Below are 11438 nucleotides of genomic sequence, written 5' to 3' on the forward strand. Positions count from 1 at the left end.
TACCGAACCGCGCAAATTCCACTCGTGCATTCGCACTTTCACATTCTTCCCCTCGGGGAAATGCGGGGAATTTTTTATTTACCCTATGCGCTACAGCGCTCATGCTGTCCTCGCAAGCATCGTCATGAATAGGACTAGGATGGGACAACATGCTTGTACCGTCTACGTGGTGCGGAATCCTGACTTTGCGTCCATTTTGACAAAAGCCGTAGCCCATGAGGGGTCCTACAGTAGAGCGTACTCTGCGGCGCCACTGCTTCCCGTGTCCATTTCATTCCAGACGTGCAGTTTTTGCTCATTTCAGCCGCTGGAATCCCACGCCAATTGCTGTTGTACTCCGAAACCAGCCGTCGACGCTTTCGACGCCGAGACCGAAACTCATGGCGTGTAAAAATTCCAAGCGTAATCCACATAACTTTCAAGGCTAACGTTAAGTTCGAAAATCACAGGTCTACGTCACACAATCAGCGCCATGGTGGCTGAACGACTGCAGTGCCAATGTCCCCTCTAGTTATTAGTATGAAACTCTATGGTTGAAAAAAAAAAACCGGGGCATCTCCACTAACGTGAAACCTGGGGAAGGGCGAAGCATGCAGTGTATAGGTGTATTCTTTCTTGGCGCCTTGGCGTTTTTGCCAACGGAGATGAAACAATTGTGAGGTAGAGGTGTACAGCTTTGCTGTAAAAGTCTCTTGTCTTTGAAACACGAAGCTCTCTAGCGCGAGGCGTCAACGAGTGTCCCGGTGTTTTCTTAGTACGCGGTACGCTCTAGCGCGAGGGGTAAACAAGTTTCCCGGTTTCTTAACACCGTGCTACATTAGACGATGATTACAACGATAACAGGAGACGCCAACCGCCCCAGACCCTAACGGGCTTCGCCCATAAAACGCTTTTCGCTCTTGTCGAGCGAGTTGGCCCATGTCGAATGCTGCATAAAAGGTCCTCCTGCTGTCACGTGTGGTTTTTTTTCAGATTTCACTTGTCGCGACTTTGTAGTTGCTGCTCTTAAAAAAGTTAGCAGTTGCCGTCTACGGCTTTTAGAGAAAATGTTTCAGATGTAATGATGGCCCGTTTCTTTTCACTTTCCCCAATTACATCACATAAAATGAGGGGTTTCAGGCGAATATGTTTAAAGATCCGGTAGACCGGAGAGAACTCATGGCCTTAAGTTTCTCAGTAGCGTAGCAGATGGAACAGGCCGACTGCCACTGCAGCAGCACAGGGCCTTGTTGCACGCAAGCTTTACCTTGTCGTACCTTAACGTTTTCGCGACTGCGCCACGCCACCAATATGTCATCTGCTGTTATTGTGTTTCAGCTGAGGCTTTCAGTGACTGTACAGAAAAGAAGCCGGCAGTTTATTTACACCCAGTTGACATCGCCCAAGCTGTGAACCTGGTATCTGTACTTATCCAGCTGAAAAAGAACCATGGGCTGACCGCATTAAGCACCCGCTGTGTTAGGTCGGCCCACTGTATTGGGCACCCACTGTCGTTCCCGATTGGGAACGCAATTGTATGTACAATTATATTTCCGAATGGAGATGCCTATGGGTGCCTAAAACACAAATGGCCGAACAACTGGAACGCCATTTGAACCCTCCCTGTGAAGGACTCATTTGGACTCTTGATTGAACGCCAACTTTTTGCGCTTTCAATCCGTTCTATACCATTGCCGCAACCGCTCGGTCTGATAGGGTTGCCGCTGCATTGCGTTGTTTACCTGTATCATAAATGGGAGAGCTCTTGGAATGGATGAATAATTACGTTTATTGCTATCTATAAAGGGCAGACAATTCGTTGTTTAGGCAAATTTTCCATTGTACGTGCCGTGTTCCCTTCCCGCAGACTAGCTGCACCTTCGCAAAGGCAGTGGCTGAAGGGAATATGTTTGTTTTATAATAAACTGCAGTGGTACCCATTAAAACAACAAGAAACTGAAATGTTCAGTGACGTGAGCTCAGCTTTTCGACCACGTTTCATGCATGGCGAACTGCGCTGCGCGGCAATGTCGTGAACCCGTCAGTAGTTACAAACAGTCCTGAAATATATATGGGCAGACCAATTCATTCCGAAGGATACTGCTCGTGCTAAAGGAATAAATAAGAAGGAAAAAATTACGCCCACCTCCCCTCGTGGGAACCCTGGTGTGGTGCAACGCATTTCATGGGGGTTCCATGGCGTTTTCCATCGTATTGATTACGCTTATAGCAGGGATTCTCACGCGAAGGGGAGGTGGGCGGATGACCGTCGACTGAGACCGCCCGAGCACGGCATGCCACTTTATATTCACAGCGCCCGAAGGATAGCAGAGCGCGGAGAGAGAGAGTACTGCACATGCGCAGCGCGCGCAGCGCCGAGCGCAGCGCCGCCCACCGGCGCCTAGCAACGGAGTAAGAGCGCACTGCGCCAACCCGCAGCTGTTTTGGATAGAGTGTTCGCTATCGGAGAGAGGAGAGGAGGAGAGGCGCAGCTGTGCGGACAACGCCGGAAAGACGCAGGAAGGATAGAGGTGCGAGCGTGAGATGCGTTGCATCTAAAAATCAACCAGGTTTCGCACATAAACAGATGCTCTCTTTCGGCGATGCGAGGCTTAACTGCTTTCAATAAAAACATGCGTTTTGAAACACACCACTGTAACATCATTGTTGCCCCTTCTTGCGCTCTTCCAGACAGCCTTACTTTTCCAATGCAACGTATTGTCAGAGGACGAGAAGGAGGTAAACTTTATTTAGCCAAGCTCTGCTACGGGGACGTGGTGGCCGCTGGCTTTAGCCTGGAGGCGACAATGGCAGCCCGATTCGCCAAGGCCGCATGAACCTTCTGATCAGAGCTGTCCAGTGCCCTCTCCCAGTGCTCGTCGCAGGTGATGGGAAGACGGCGTCAACTGCATGTGCAACCGACCAACATGCCGAAACCGCCAACCGCAAACACCACGTTGAATTCCACTCGTCCGCGGCGCGTGTAGGACAGGATTGAACGGGCTCGTGGTTGTGTTTCCAAACATTTTGCTACTCGCATCAAAAAGATTTGTTTTAGTTTTAGGTTGTTATCGTGTTTTTGATGACTTCTGTTTGAAATTGCTGGTTTCAGAATTCATAATTGTTTCATAAACTAATATGTATAGTTTCAAGGTTTAAATATTTTTCAATGTTTCAAATTAGGGTTGAAAGAGAGAATTAAGGTATAATCGAGGAAATGGTGGTTGTTGAGTCGTCACTCGGTAAGATGAAATGAAGAATTTTAAAATTCATATTGCACGTACAGCTTACCATTGTAGTATTACAAACTCATTGAATGCGAAAAGGCAGAGCTGATTTTATTGGAATTGCATTGGATCAAGTTATAGTTTCCATCGATCGCCGCATTCGACTTAACTAAAACCAGTTTCAATGAATTACAAGATATTGACCAATGTTTGGTTGGTTGTGGGGTTTAACGCGCGGACGCAACGCAGGCGATGAGGCGCGCCGTAGTGGAATGCTCCGGATTAATTTTGACCACCTGGGGATCTTTATCGTGCGCCGAAATCTCGTACACACGGGAGTTTTTGCTTTTCGCCTCCATCAGAAAAGCGGCCACCGCGGCCGGGAATCGAACCCGCGACCTCGTGCTCAGCAGCGCAACGCCTTAGCCACTGAGCCACCGCGGTGGGATATTGACCAATGTGTTTACCCATCAAGAAGCACGTGCTTTCTATTGGATCACCACAATGATGCACGAACAGCTTGTTTAAACCAATACAAGCAACTATCCAATAGAGCTTCCAAGTTGGGCCATCAGGTTAGACCCAATACGGTTCTATTACTGGTCCGATTGCAACTGCCTAATTAAAATGGGACCAATATGGAACCACTAACCCATTCGGCATTCCAGTTTGGAGCTTCAATGGAATTGAGCGTACCCATTTGGGCCAATTGTGGTGCCAAATGCGAGGTCCAATAAGACCGCTCAATGCTAATTGGTCCAGTTGAGCTCCCAAATGGTCGCATTGTGCTTCGAAATTGCAGTTGGAATTGAACTGCTCAATTGCAATGGGACCACTTGCGCTTCCACCTAAACCATTTGCAAACCAATTGACCAGTTGCGTCTACAATTGGCCCATTTAGTCTCCGAATGGTTTTCTTTTAGCATGGCTTTTAGTGTTGTGGCTTTAGAGCTGTGGCTGTTTCTGAAGGGGTACCCTCTGGCTGGAGACGTGTTGAAGCTTTATAACCGCCTGAGATGTCATCTTTCCTTGGTGACCACATACCTGGTTGTGGCCCGCACATACAATAACTCAGAAGATGGCCCTAGGCTGCCAAGTTGGTCGCCTGTAGGCAGTGCGTTTGGGACCACTTTCTGCGTATTGCGTTACGTAACATTCACTGGCACCTAAAAGACTTTGTTTCAGTTCTATCTTAATTATCAAATATTTTTGTTCCAAAGGTAGACAATGATCCACCGTAAACAATTTTCTTCTGCAATTTTTTTCCCTGCAGATTGTGAACTCAATAAAATATTGAACCTTACCGACATTTTTTCGGCTGCTGACTGCTTTGTGATGCTTTTTGTTCATTGTTGGAAAAATGTTTGTTGTGTAGTAGTTGATGTAATGGTCTTCCGGGTACTGTCATTACAACGAGAGAGAGAGAGAGAGAGAGAGAGAGAGAGAGAAAACGAAGTCTTTATAAGAAGAGGGAGTTGAAATGTTTGGCGGAATTACGACAGGGACATGCTACTTGGCGGGGGAAGGGGAACAGAGGAAACAATGCCCGATAGATCGCAGGCAGAAAAAGAGAAGAAACAAGCGTTAAGATAAGGAAATACAACTAAAAACAGAAGGACTCTTCCAAGGATTTTATTATTCTAGACAAGACTGCTTTACCTATCCAAGGCTGAATATGGTGGGCTCAATTTTGTGATTGAAGCCACAGCCGGCGACAGCGATGTAGCGGCTGTTTAGTGTGAAACCAGCTTGCAAACAAGCAATAATAGGAAGGATAGGAACACAGCGCAATCGGTGGACTAACAATTCAAAGGTACAATGGTGATAAAATACGGAGCTTCATAAGACACCACACAAAAATTAGTCCTAGAAAAGTACATGTGAGCAGAGGACATAGAAGGTGCCAACTTAGCAAACTCCGCGTATGAGGGCAGTCACAGCCAAGCTTTTCGATCAGCAGTCTATTTATCATGTAATGTTACAATTTTCGGCTAGCGGGCACGAATTTGTTGAATTTGAGCAAAATACGCATTCTGTGGCACGTTATGCCGATTGCCTGACGCACATATAAATTAAAATGGTTCCGCCTTTCGTTATGAATGTCGCTATCAGCCCCAGCAACTTAAGGAAAGTGTTCCCAGGAATACACAGACGTCTACAACACACAAACACTCCGGTGTGTTGGAAATTAAGGAAGCTAAGGAAATTCTGGAGGGTGAATAGAAGACTGATTTGCTTTTAATATCATCCCCTTAAGTGACACATGTAGAACGTGACGGATTCTGCACCCAGATCACCCAACTTGCCGATGTACTGCGAAATCTTTTGAAAACACAGGACGACATTGGAAATACCTCCCGCATAAATAACCTTTTGGTTCGAATGTAGCCGGGGCATTGCAAAGGCCGAACGGCATCACATTAAGCTAATAAAGTCCATCTGTGGTGGTAAATGCCTTCTTTTTTTTGTACGCTTCCGCCATCGAGGTATGCCCGTACCCCGATCGAAGATCCAAGCTGGAGAACTACTCAGCCCATTGCAGACAATCTAAAGCATTGTCTATGCGGGGCACAGGATACAAGTCCTTTCTAATGATCTTATTAGGCGCCCGATAATCAACGCAGAAACGCACAGAGCCATCTTTTTTCTCAACCAGCACAAGGGGGGATGACCATGAACTTCTAGATGGGCGAATGACTGTGCGTTTCAGCATATCGGCCACGTTATCCTCAATTATCTCGCGCTCAGACAAGGATACACGATACGGTCTGCGTCGGATCACAGCCGATCCATGTGTTTCGATTCGATGCGCAATGGCAGTGGTTTGTGTGAGGCCAGGTGAATGCACGTCAAACGAGGCACGGTGCTTGGACAAAATATCAGGCAATAATTTGGTCTGGTTTGGTGTTAGGTAGGGACTGAGAGTGGCCGCAAGAGCTGACAAATTCCCAGGTGAAGCAGGTGAGGGCGCGTTCAAGGTACGCTTGCCAGTGGAAACGACTGCTGCAGGGGTACTGTCGGCCACCGAAGCTATAGTAGTTCCATGTGACAATAGTATCGGTAAATGCGTGGTGTTACGGGCACCCAAGGCTGCGGACCCACTCACCAACCGAACAAGGCAGGTCGCAATGGCAATCCCTTGCGGTAAAAGCCTACTACACGGCATGGCAACCATGTCGCCTTCGACAATTTCGTCTGATGTGACCGACAGAATCTCTTCGCAACCGGCTGCCAAAACGTGATCGGCATTCAATTTTAGTGTTTGCTGTGGTAAGTCCCGATAATGTGGTTGTTCTGTGTCGGCGCTGTGGATAGCTGGTTGACGGCAGCAAATAACGGCTGAGGCAGAAGAAAGTCCCAATTAAGGATTATTTCATGGGCGCAGGGAAACAGAACAGCTCACTCAATGTGATGGCGGTCTTTTCCGATTAAAACTCCCACCTCCCCTCGCGGGAACCCCTGTGTAGACGCATAGGCGGAGCGGGGAAGGGACCGCGTTTTATAGCGCGCATAACGTTGAGGGGACTGCGTAAGCCGGTCCCAGCCGATGACGACGTTGGCGTACTTGTAAAGCAGCGTGGACTCTAGGTGTTTGAGCCAAGAGTAGATGTTGCTTCGCCGGAGAACGGCACACCGGTTATATTCGCAGCGCGCCCGAAGGAGAGGTAACCGCGGAAGAGAGAGTACGGCACATACGCCGGCCCCAGCGCGTCTGCCGCGGCTATGACGCAACACAATCCAACACAATCCACTTTAATCCAATCCAATCCAAATCCAATCCAGTCCAATCCAAGCCAAGCCAAGCCAAGCCAATCCAATCCAATCCATTCCAATCCAATGCCCCTCGCGAGAGAGTGTTCGCTATCGGAGAGGAGAGGGGGTGAGCGGCGGAGAGCGCAGCTGGCGCGGCGAGGACAATGGGGGAGGGGTGGACAACGCCGACGACGGCGACGACGCCGGAGAGACAAGGCGAGTGAATGAGATGCTCTGCATGTAAAACAAGCACAGTAAAATACCCCGAAGGATCTCCGCGGGACTCCGCTCTGTGAAGCTTCGCCGCCAGCGACCGCTCCACGTAGCCGCTAAGCTTGATGGCTGATCCGCCACTCGGAGTCGCAATAGGGGGGGCTGGGAGTCGGTGAGGATGACGGCCCCCTGAATCTGGTCGCCCTTCTCCAGGAGCAGTTCTGCAGCAAGGTGCAGCCCGGCCAGCTCTGCATGTGTGGAGGGTGCGGAGAAGGTCAGGTAGCACACACGACTGGTGCCAAGCTCTATTGCCGTGCAGGCGGCTCCAGCTCTGATCATGGACAATTGCACGGAGCTGTCTGTGTAGAGCTGCAGGTGGCAGGGCGTCTCATGCTGCAGCAGGGCAGCAACCTCCTTACGGATAGCCTGCGTTGGTGTTGACCGCTTGCTGTGAATCCCCAGGAGCGGGGTGCTGATGCGAAGAGCTCGCCTGGTGCCAGGTGGTGGTGTCTCGAAGGGGGACGCTGCGGCAGATCATTGTGACCCTTGTAGATGGACGCCAGCGTGCCCATCTGCCAGTAGGGGCGGCAGTGGTAGTGCTGCGGGAGGGCTGCGCCGTCCGGTGTGCTATGGAGCCGGTGGATGTGGTGCAGCCCCGTCTGCAGGGCCCGCATCTGGATGGACCAGGTGCCGGCCACTGTGTAGGTAGCCACCGCCGGGGACGTGCTCGGGAGGCCCAGACAGAGGCGTATGGTCCGACACTGGTCCATTTCCAGTTCCTTCCATGGCAGTCGCTGCGGGTGTACCAGTGGCCGGGCATATAGGACGGCCGAGGACGCCATCCCATGAAACACTCGCAGGGCCACGGAGTACGAGCCACCCTGGCCCCGTGCCAGTACCCTCCCCACGGCCCGCTGGACTCCCACCGTGCGCTGATGGAGTGCCATCACCGCTGGCATCCAGGTCATCCGGCAGTCAAAGAGGTATATTGTGGTGTAGTGGCGCCCTCTAGTGGAGCGCCCGCTCACTGTGTGCGCTTGGTTGTATTAATTGTAACTAGATGTCGTTGCTGTGGTCGCACGTGACGGGTCACGTGCGTATGCGTCTCGGTGTCGTCTTGTCGAACAATAAACGTTCTCTTTGGGTTTTGGTCTTGGTACGAGCAGGCCGCACTCTTTCTTCTTGGGCTTGTGCGTGGGCCCGGCGCGCTGAGCCTTCGCTCCCGTCGCCGCCGAGGCCGCTCGCCGTCGCCCACGACACAACATCTTTTTGGCGACGAGGATGGGATCATTTTCTTCTGCTGCGACGACATCGTCGACGGGTCCGGCAGAATGAAAACGTGAGTGCGTTTGACCTCGCTCGAGTGTGACTGTCTGGCGCGTCTGGCGTCGTGAGGCCTAGCGTTCTTATGTGCTGACGCTCGTCGAACCATCGCCTAGGCCTCGCCCTGCTTCGTTCTTCTGCTTCTGCTCCTGCGTCTCTCTCCTTCCTGCTTGGCAGCATGGCCTTCTTCGATAACCTGCCCGTTTTCCTCGAAATGCCGGGGCCGCCTCCGATTCCGTGGCATAACTGGAAAAAATTGTTTCAGGCCCATCTCGAGGCGGTTGGCGGCCGCGACTGGAATGACGGACGACGCGCGTCGGCGCTCGTCAGTGTTTTGGGTAGGGAGGGGCAACGAAGGTATTTTGCTGAGGCGGAGCAGGACGAAGCAAGGAGTGACGCCGCCAGTAACGTGACCGACGCTAATGTAACCAGCCCTTTCGTGACCGACTCCGCGACCGACTGTAGTGTGACCGCATCCTCGGCTCCGGCCATTTCGAAATTCGACCAACTTTTGGAGCAGCTGGACCGGCTCTTCGCTACGTCCACAAATACGCTTGTTGAACGACATGAGTTCACAAGCCGTCGTCAATTTCGGGGGGAAAGTTTTTTAGAATACGTGACCGCTCTAAAGGAGAAAGCCGTACGTTGCAAGTTCGGGCTGACGTACGCGGAGCGCGTCCGAGATCAAATCATACATGGAACGTCTAACCCCCAGGTTAGAGAAAAGCTGCTCGCACATGGCGAAAGGTTGTCTTTGGAGAAAGCTGAAGAGATTGGTCGGAGTTTTGAATCGTTGTCGTTGGCGAATCAAGCCTTCGGTTCGCATCATCATCAAGTACAAGCGGTAGGCCGACGAGGAGAAGTTGGCGTCGCGGAAAATGACAGTCGGGGAAGCCGCCGCGCTCAAGATGGCGGCGTGGAGAATCAAGATGGCATGGGCCGCCGGGGAGGCCGGCGCGCTCAAGATGGCGGCACAGGAATTCAAGATGGCCTGGCCAGCCGGGGAGGCCGTGACGTCATTCCACCGGGTTCGGGAAGGCAAGATGGTGGCCCCCAAGATGGACGCTTCCATTCGCAGTCAGCTGCAGAGTTTCGCGGTACAGTCCAGGCGAAGAAGTTTGCAGGCAAGCTTCAGTTGTGCGAACGATGCGGAAATAAATGGCATAATTCAGCATTTCAAAATTGTCCAGCCCGAAATCGGCGCTGCAACTCTTGTAATAAGTGGGGACATTTCGCGTCGATGTGTCGCAAGCCGGCACCAGTGCATCGAGTTTCTTCGGAGGAAGCTACGGGCTTCGCTCCGTCACCGGAACCTGCACAGCATCCAGCATCCACGGAGATCAACGCACCCGCAAGCTCTTCCGTCTTAACAGTCAGCACTTCTTCTAGAAAGGACTTAGTCGTCCAAGCGGAAGTCAGCGTCAACAATCCTCCAAGAAAGGACTTAGTCGTTCAAGCCGAAGTCAGCGGAGTGACCATGCAACTCTTGGTCGATACCAGAGCATCCGTGTCGTTGATGACTGTCGAAGATTTCAAGCGTCACTTCAGTAAACAGCATGCGCTGTCCAAGGCTTCCGTCAACTTGTGGAATTTCTCCAAACAACGTATCGGCATCCGCGGCTCATTCCAAGCTCCTGTTCAAGTCTTGCAACGGTCTTGCTCCGTCACATTCTACGTCACAGACAAAGGGACATCGCTTTTGGGACTCGACGCCATCCAGCACTTGGGTATTCAGATCGACGGTGCGTCTCTTACGTGTCGACTAGCATCGGTGTGTGCAGTGCAGTGTCCCGTGAATGTGCCCCCGGGTTTCGAACATCTCTTCAACGGCGAGTTGGGTCTTGTCAAGGACGTCTCGCATAAGATCCAACGGCGGCCAGGTGTGACTCCAGTTGCATCTAAGCTACGAAGATTGCCTCTTGCTCTCCGTGATCCAGTGTCCAGCGAGCCGCGACGCCTCGAGGACAATGATGTCATTGAGCGTGTCGACGCCTCGGAGTGGGTTTCGCCACTCGTCGTCGTCCGGAAAAAGAACGGGGACATTCGGCTGTGTGTGGACCTCCGGGAACCGAATAAGGCAATTATCATTGATGGGTATCCTTTACCGCATGTTGAAGAGCTGTTGCAGATGTTTCATGGTGCTGTTTGTTTTTCTAAGCTTGACTTGGCGTCGGCTTATCATCAGTTGTTGCTGGAAGAGGGCAGTAGGGACTTAACTACTTTCGTGACTCATGAAGGTTTATTCAGGTTTAAGAGGGTGTGTTTTGGTCTGGCGTCGGCGCCTGCGGTTTTTCAAAAAATGATGTCTCAGATCTTGAAGAATTGCAAAAATGTTGTTTGCTATCTTGATGATATTCTTGTGTGGGGAAAGACTCAAGCTGAGCATGACGCGAGCCTGGTTGAAGTCTTAACATGTATAGCAAACAGTGGCATGAAGTTGAACGATAAATGTCTTTTTTCGGTCAAGGAACTTGATTTTTTGGGTCACAAGGTTTCGGCTGAGGGCATCTCACCTTTGGAGAGCAAAGTAAAAGCTATAGTTCATGCTCCCGCTCCTACGGACATAAAGTCACTGCAATCATTTTTAGGTCTTGCAGGATACTATGCCAAGTTCATAAAGAACTATGCAGAGATAGTTGAGCCACTGCGCCTCATGCTCAGGAAGGGTCAGACGTTTTGTTGGTCTGATGATGCTCAGCACAGTTTCGATCAGTTGAAAGCGTGCCTCACATGTTCTCCGGTTGTGAAGGTCTTTAATCCTGACTTGCCTGTAGTAGTTACTACCGACGCATCTGATGTGGGAATTGGTGCGGTACTACAGCAACGGTATGGTTCTCGGCTTGAAACCATAGCCTTTGCTTCTAGAACTTTGTCCGAGACTGAGAGAAAATACTCTGTGGGAGAGCGCGAAGCGCTGGCTTGTTTGTTCGCGTGTGAAAAGTG

Source organism: Haemaphysalis longicornis, unplaced genomic scaffold, assembly GCF_048455015.1.
Source record: "Haemaphysalis longicornis isolate Haplotype H1 unplaced genomic scaffold, Haemaphysalis longicornis Haplotype H1 scaffold_10, whole genome shotgun sequence".
Lineage (NCBI taxonomy): Eukaryota > Metazoa > Arthropoda > Arachnida > Ixodida > Ixodidae > Haemaphysalis > Haemaphysalis longicornis.